Source organism: Meles meles, chromosome 11, assembly GCF_922984935.1.
Source record: "Meles meles chromosome 11, mMelMel3.1 paternal haplotype, whole genome shotgun sequence".
Classification (NCBI taxonomy): Eukaryota; Metazoa; Chordata; class Mammalia; order Carnivora; family Mustelidae; genus Meles; species Meles meles.
Window position 1 is genome coordinate 2,617,946 of NC_060076.1, and position 6,864 is coordinate 2,624,809.

A 6,864-nucleotide genomic window follows, 5' to 3' on the forward strand; every position below is an offset into this window, starting at 1 on the left:
CCTGCCCAATGTGGCCCACGCTCGGGACCGCTGGTCCCCAGGTGCTGGCTGGCACGCCACAGCCCAGCTGCTGGTCCTCTCAGCTCACTGATCAGAGAAACATTAGCCGACGGGAACACTATTGCCCTGATAGTCTGACTGGTGTCGCTTCCTGGGGTTCCCCCAGGTGTCGCATCAACCTCGCTTTCCTCCTCCGTGAAATAAGGCCGCCTCCCCGTGCCCCACTGGCGTGGGGTTCCAGAACTCTCTCCTGGGGATGCCCTGGTCATCAGCACCTGCGCGGGACCTGGAGCAGAGCAGGGACCTTGCCCGAGTCCAAGCCCCGTGTCCCCCAGGCCGTGCTGGGTCCTAAGGACACAGTCTCAGAGGAAGGTCCAGCGGCCAAGGGGAGGGGGCATGCCGCCTCCTGGCCTTGGGGTTGACCTGCTATAACTGCACGCGTGCGCCAGAGTCGCGTGTTGCCGAGGGAACAGACTCGGTTTAGAGTTATGTGCGAAGGACTCGGGTCATGAAGGCGAACTCGGAAGTCTGGAAAGAAGCCCCCTCCCCGCCCCCGTCCCCGCCCCCCGCCCCCGTTGGCACACAGTTCTGGGTTCTAGCAACGGAGTGGGGGACCGTCAGATCCTCCTGTACTTTTCCTCCTGTCCTGCGATGAGGCTTTATTTCTATACAATCACAAAAAAGTAGGGTCAACAGAGGCCTGTCTGAAATGTGTCTGAAACCCCAGCACAGGTCCCATGTTCCCTCTCAGCGCCCAGCCCCCACCCCCCGCAGCCCCCATGTGACAGCCTCCCGGCCTCCTCCGTTTCGACTTTGTCCGGATAAGAAGGTGCTCGCCGTCCCCTTGATTGGCTGTGCGGACGTTTATCTGATCTGCCCCTCTGTCACTGGGCCAGGCGGGATTAATAATACACTTAATTTCACAAGCCCGGAAGGTTGTGTCTATATGGCCAAAATATTTGGACCACAGAATGACAAGTGAGATCACTTCAGTGGTTTTAAAAGCTGACGCAGAGGCCACTGGGCATCTGTTTCCCGCTATCCATTGCCGGCACAGTGAGAGGGTGGGCTTGGCCAAAAGGTTCTGAGCAGCAGGACGGCACCCTGGACCCCAGAGCCCTGCACATGGCCCCTTCCCTCAGCAGGGCTGCCTGTGAATGGGGGGGGGGGGGCAATGAGGAGGGAGAACACAGCCCCGGCCCCTCTTCCCTCCAGCTCCAGGTCACACGCAGGTGTGACACAAGTCCCATGGGCCAGATCCCAAGGTAACACCGGGGGAGGGGGCGGGACACAAACCTGGAGAAAGAGATGAGGATCAAAGCCCCCCAGGAGGCATTGCTGGGCCCTCTGGCTAGGTATTCAGGGGCAGTGCTCCAAGGGCCTGGAGGTGGGCCAGGTCTGGCCAGGGCACATGGGAGGGCGAAGCCCCCGGCAGGGATGTCAGACCGCAGTTGGGTGCGTGGGGTGGGGACAAGGGCACCAGGCGCTCCGTCGGGAGCAACGTGGGGCTCCGGGTTGGAAGGACGTCTGGAGCCAGCCGAGGTGCTGTGAAGGGGCCTGGGAGCGCAATGAGTCTGAGCACCGGGGACCAGCCCTCAGGCAGCGGCGGCCTTGGGGCTGCCACTCTCGCAAATTGGCTCCATTTTACAAGGAGCCAGGCTTGGAGACGCCAGGGGCCCTGCCTTAGACCATAGCTGGGCTAGGGCGCGCTCGGGAACCTGCTGTCCGGAGGCAGAGCCGGGCTGAGCCGGCCGGGGCCGGAGGCTGGGTGACCACGACCCACCCCACCCCCGACTCCACCCCAGGGTAGCTCAGAGGCTGGGCCCCCACCGCCCTGAGCCCCAAGAAAAGCCTGTGACCTCACCTTGTCCAGACCGCCTCCCAGAGAACCAGCGAGCCTGATGACCCTAGACCACCGAAAGTGGGACTTGAGGCCCAGAAGAAAGGAGGGCCTTGCCCGAGGCCAGAAGCGTCCAGCTGACGCAGGAGCGAGGGAGGCTGCCCGCCCCACTTTTGACTCCCCTCCCCGCCGGCCCGCAGAGGATGAGTGCCTCCGGGGGTCCGAGCCGCCTGCCCTCCCTGACTGCCTGAGCTCTTCATCATGCTGCTGCCGCTTTGTCGGGGGCCTCCGCACGACGGGGCTAAGCAAAGGACTAATGGGATTCTCGGCTGCATCACTCCCGCCATCACCTCCTCGGCCCTCTCTGAGGGGGAATTAGCCGGGGTCTCCTCCCTCCGCCCAGACCACCGGCCCCGAGGGGCTCCGGGACTCGGCCTCTCTGCCCGGGAGGCAGGCGAAGGTGCCCCGACGGGCTGCAGCCCTCCTGTGGGTCAGGCAGCCCTCTGCCCTGCTGTTGGGGTCCCCCACTGTGGGGCACGGAGCCAGCTGGGACTCCCAAGCAGCCCCTGGTCAAATCCCCGCTCCGCCCAGCTCGAAGGCCACTGGGGCTCAGGCGAGCCTCTTGGCCGCCCTGACCCTGTTTCCTCCCCCTGAAAGCAAGGGCCTCACGACCCTCCGGGAGGCCGTGGTAAGCTCAGAGCCTCCGCGCTGGTGTTAGGCACACAGAAGGGGCCTGCGACCTGCTGAGGCTCACCAAGGGTGCAAACTCTGAGCCTTGTGTCTCCTACGAGCGGACCCTGCGATGGGCCTGGGTATTCTTGATACGTGATAGAAGGTGCCGGAAAGTACTGTAGCTGCCCCCCACCCCCTGCACGCGCAGGGGTGTTCCAGGTTCGTCGCCTGAGGCTGCCAAGAAGTCCTGGCCATTTGGTGTCCCTACGAGGCTGTGTCCGGCCTCTGCTCGTCCGGGGCGACACTCTGGAGGTCCCTTTGGGCTTCTTCCCTCCAACACGGAGCCTGAAGGGTATCCCCTCTGTGCATTAGTTACCCATGTCCCCCGGGGCATTCCAGGATGGGCTGCAGGGACCTGTGGCTCGGCCCGAGGGGCCTGGCAGGCCTGGCTGGGGGCCTGGTCTCCTCGCCTGAGATGGGGGCTAGCGGTGCCCCGCCCCAGGGCACTCATAGCGCCGAAGATCATGGCCTGGTGTACATCCGAACGAACGCTTCAAACACCTGGTTTAATAAAAAGTAAAGCTTGACTGTTGGAGCAGGACGTGGGAACTCCCCCCATCACCTGTGTGGGAGGCAGGAGGCAGCTCCTTTCCCGTGAGCCGTGCGCCCACACTTTCGGCCAGCTTGACGGCTGGCTCGCAGCCTTTGTCGGGGATTTTTCGGGAGGAGGCATCCCCTCTGTTGCGGACGGCCCTCGCCCGCCCCTGCCAGCAACCCCAGCAGGAACCCAAGGACACACACTGCTTCCACGTCCGCCTCCAGCCGACAGCGCGGGTGGTCACCAAGGGCATGTCCAGCCCGTGGGCAATGTCTCGGCTTTCGGCCACAGACAGGTCTGTGTTGGATTTCCTGCTCCCCTGTAGATGAGCCCCGTGCTTGGGAGCCTGGACGAGACCCCCACCCTGCACATCTGAGCCTCCACTCCTCATCTGTGAAAGGGGGTGATTGGGTCTCTGCAAGGCTGCCTCAGAAGAGAAGATGAGGGCATTTTCCTGGTCATCAGACCATAGTAACGACCCACAGCCTGGGTGAGGCGGCAAAACAGACCTCTAAAGTCCAAGAAGGACAGACCGATGGCAACTGGGAAGGCCGAGACTTTCCCTTGACCCACTTGGAGACAGGTTCAGAGAGAGGAATGGACTCAGGCATGAGGTGGTGTAACCAGTGGCCTGGAGCAATGACATAAACGGAGTCACGCAGCTGGTGATGACAGGGTCACAGAAGAGGTGGCAGGACAGCTTCTGAGAAGGAGGGTGACGTCTGAGATGGGTGGGGTGGGTGGAGAAAGACACATGTGAAAGACGTCTAGCAGATGACCCCGTCCTCTCCACGGCATCCCAGGGAACTCACGGCATCACTGCCAAGATCTTTTCCAGCGCCTGGAACTAAGATCACAGGGCAGAGGGCAGGGGGGACACTCCTGCCCTCCCCAAATACAGGCAATACATTTGCAATCTGAAAATGACCCCATACACCCAAATTCATGGATGCAGCTAAAGCAGTACGGGGAGGGAAACTTATAGCTTTAAATGCTTATATTGGAAAAAAAAGAAAGGTCTAAAATTGGCGACCAAAAGATACCTTAAGATGATTAAAAAAAAAAAAAAGAAAGAAAGCAAACTAAATCCAGAGCAAGTGAAAGCAAGGAAATAAAGAGCAAAAGTCAATGATACAGACGGAGACTGCAGAGAAAATGAACAGAGCCAAAAACTGGGTCTGGGAGGATATCAAGGAAGTTGACGGACCCCCGGCTAGGAGGCTCGGCAAAAAATGAAAAAGCACAAAAATCGCCAGTGTTGGGAGTAAAGAGAGGTTATCCGCACAGACACTTCCAATAGTAATGAGAGAATGCCGTAGACAATGTTATGCCCAGAAAGAAGACAACGTGGGCAAAATCAACACATTTCTTGGAAGAGGCACGTTACGAAATTGACACAACAAGGAATAGAAAATCTGATCAGCCCTACGGCAGTGAAAGAAATTGAATTGTTATGAAATATCTTCTCGAAACAACAGGCCTGAACATTTCACTGACGAATTCCGTCAGTCTCTCAAGTGTTTTATCCAAGATTTTATTCAAAATATTTTTTCAAAGAGTTTATATAAGTCCTTATCAAACTTGTCACAAATTAGATCCAACAATATAGAAAAGGGATACGCAACAGTCAGCTGACATGTATCTCAGGGACACAATGTGGGCCTGACATTGGGCAGACAGCCAACAGAATTCACCCTATTAACAGATGAAAGGAGAAGACTCATATAAAAATACGATTATTTCAAAAGATTCGGAAAAACATTTAATAAAATTCGTCATCCATTCGTGATAGAAACTCTCAGAAAACTAGGTAGGAAATTACAGAAGTGAAGTTTCTCAAATTTCAAAAGAGAATCTATAAAAAACAAGGAACACACGAGGCCCCTGGTGGGCTCAGTTGGTGAAGCACGTAGCTCTCCATCTCAGGGCCATGAGTTCAAATCTCACCTTGGGAGTAGAGTTTCCTTTAAAACAACAACAACAACAACAACCAGAAAAGATAAGCAATGTATACCAACCTCACCCTGAACAGTGGAAACAGACTGGTTTCCTCCTGAGGTCAGGAACAAGCAGGGGGTTGTATGTGTTAAAAAGTTGCCCCTCGGCCCCAAATAGCAAGCCATAGGCTGGGCTGGCCACCCAGCGCTTGGCTGCATTTTCTCCCTGAGCCCCCAAAATAAAATAGTGCTGCTGGTGTGTGCTGGGCCTGTCTGATCAGAGGACGCTGAACTTCACCTAAGGGATAGGATTTGGTTATTCCCCGACTGTGGCCCAAACCTGGGGGCTTCCATGGAAGAAAAGCTCAGGAAGGCTCCCATCACCCTTAAAGTGTAAACTCTTGGGACTCGTTGGAAATTGGCCCCAGGAAACCGCAGGGGACATGGGCTGGGGGTCAGGAGGACCCGGCTCAAATCCTGGCCCAGGATTGTGACGTTGGTCCGGCCCCTGAAACTCTCATCTATAAATCGAGCGGGAAAGGAAGTGGCCTCCCCCAGGCCGGTTCTGAGGCTGTGTGAGCACGGGACTGACCACGGTCTGTGCTTGTGGGCCCTGGCACCTCCTCCTCCCTGGCCTGGCGTAAAGTCCTGTTCCCTCCTCTCTACCCACTCCTCTTTTCCTCCCAGCAGCAAACCCAAGACCCCCCCAGGGGGTCCCTCTTTGGTAGGGCCTGGCAGGATAAAGGACCAGGCTGTGGTGGGGACCTCCAGGGGCTGCTCAGGGGGGGACCCATCGGCATGGCCTGTCCTCCAGTGCTCCCCTGCTCTTGACCGGGAGTGCTTGGGGTCACTGGTGGTGTCCCCCTGGGGCCTGGGGCCGTTCCTGGTTCACACTGCGCTGAGATCTCTCCAGGCCCACGTGTGGCCTTCCTTCCACGGCATTTTACATTTCTGTGACCCCCAGCTTCAAAACACACCCTCTTTGGCCCACGCTGAGAAGTCAGAGGGCCACACTGCTCTTTGTCTAAAGTGGACCCCATATCAGGGCAAGGTCCAGGCAGGGGACCTACACCTGTGACATCTATAAACACACGCCCCTCTAGGATGTGACCGACACCAGAACCTTCCAGAAACTCTGCTCCAGTTGGCTACTGCTGCGCTACCCCCCAATGTAGTGTCTCACCACCTTTCACAATGCCTGGGTCGGGGAGCCCATCAGGGGTCCCACCCGGCAACCCTTCTGTCCCAGGCGGCATTGGCTGGATTCACTTGGTGGCATTCAGCTGGCAGCCAGGCTGGTCTGGAGACTCTAAGATGGCTTTATTTCCATGTGTGTTTCTTTGCCAGCATAACTAAAAGCCTGGGCTCAGCTGGGACCATCACTCAGATTGCCTACAGGTGGCCTCTCCAGGATGGAGCCTCGGGGCAGCTGGACATCTTATATCACAACTTAGGGTGCTCAGAATGTCCTAAGAGGTCCGTGCGTCAGAGAGTCTGCAAGGCTTCATCTGACTTAGACTCGGAAGCCCCACAACAACATTGCCACTAGGTCTCACCAGCCAAGCAAGCCATGGAGCTAGCCCAGATTCAAGGGGTGAGGAATCAGATTCCACCTTTCGGCAGGGGAGGGGTCGCTTTGGAGGGGCTGTTTGGCAAGGCTGTTTCTTTGGTTGGCCATACAGCGAGCCTACGAGAAAGACGTTTTATCATCTCCATCAATAACATCATCATCATCTTCACCATCGTCATGATCACCAACATCACCGTCATCATCATCACCATCACCATCATCATCATCATCTCCATCATCATCATCA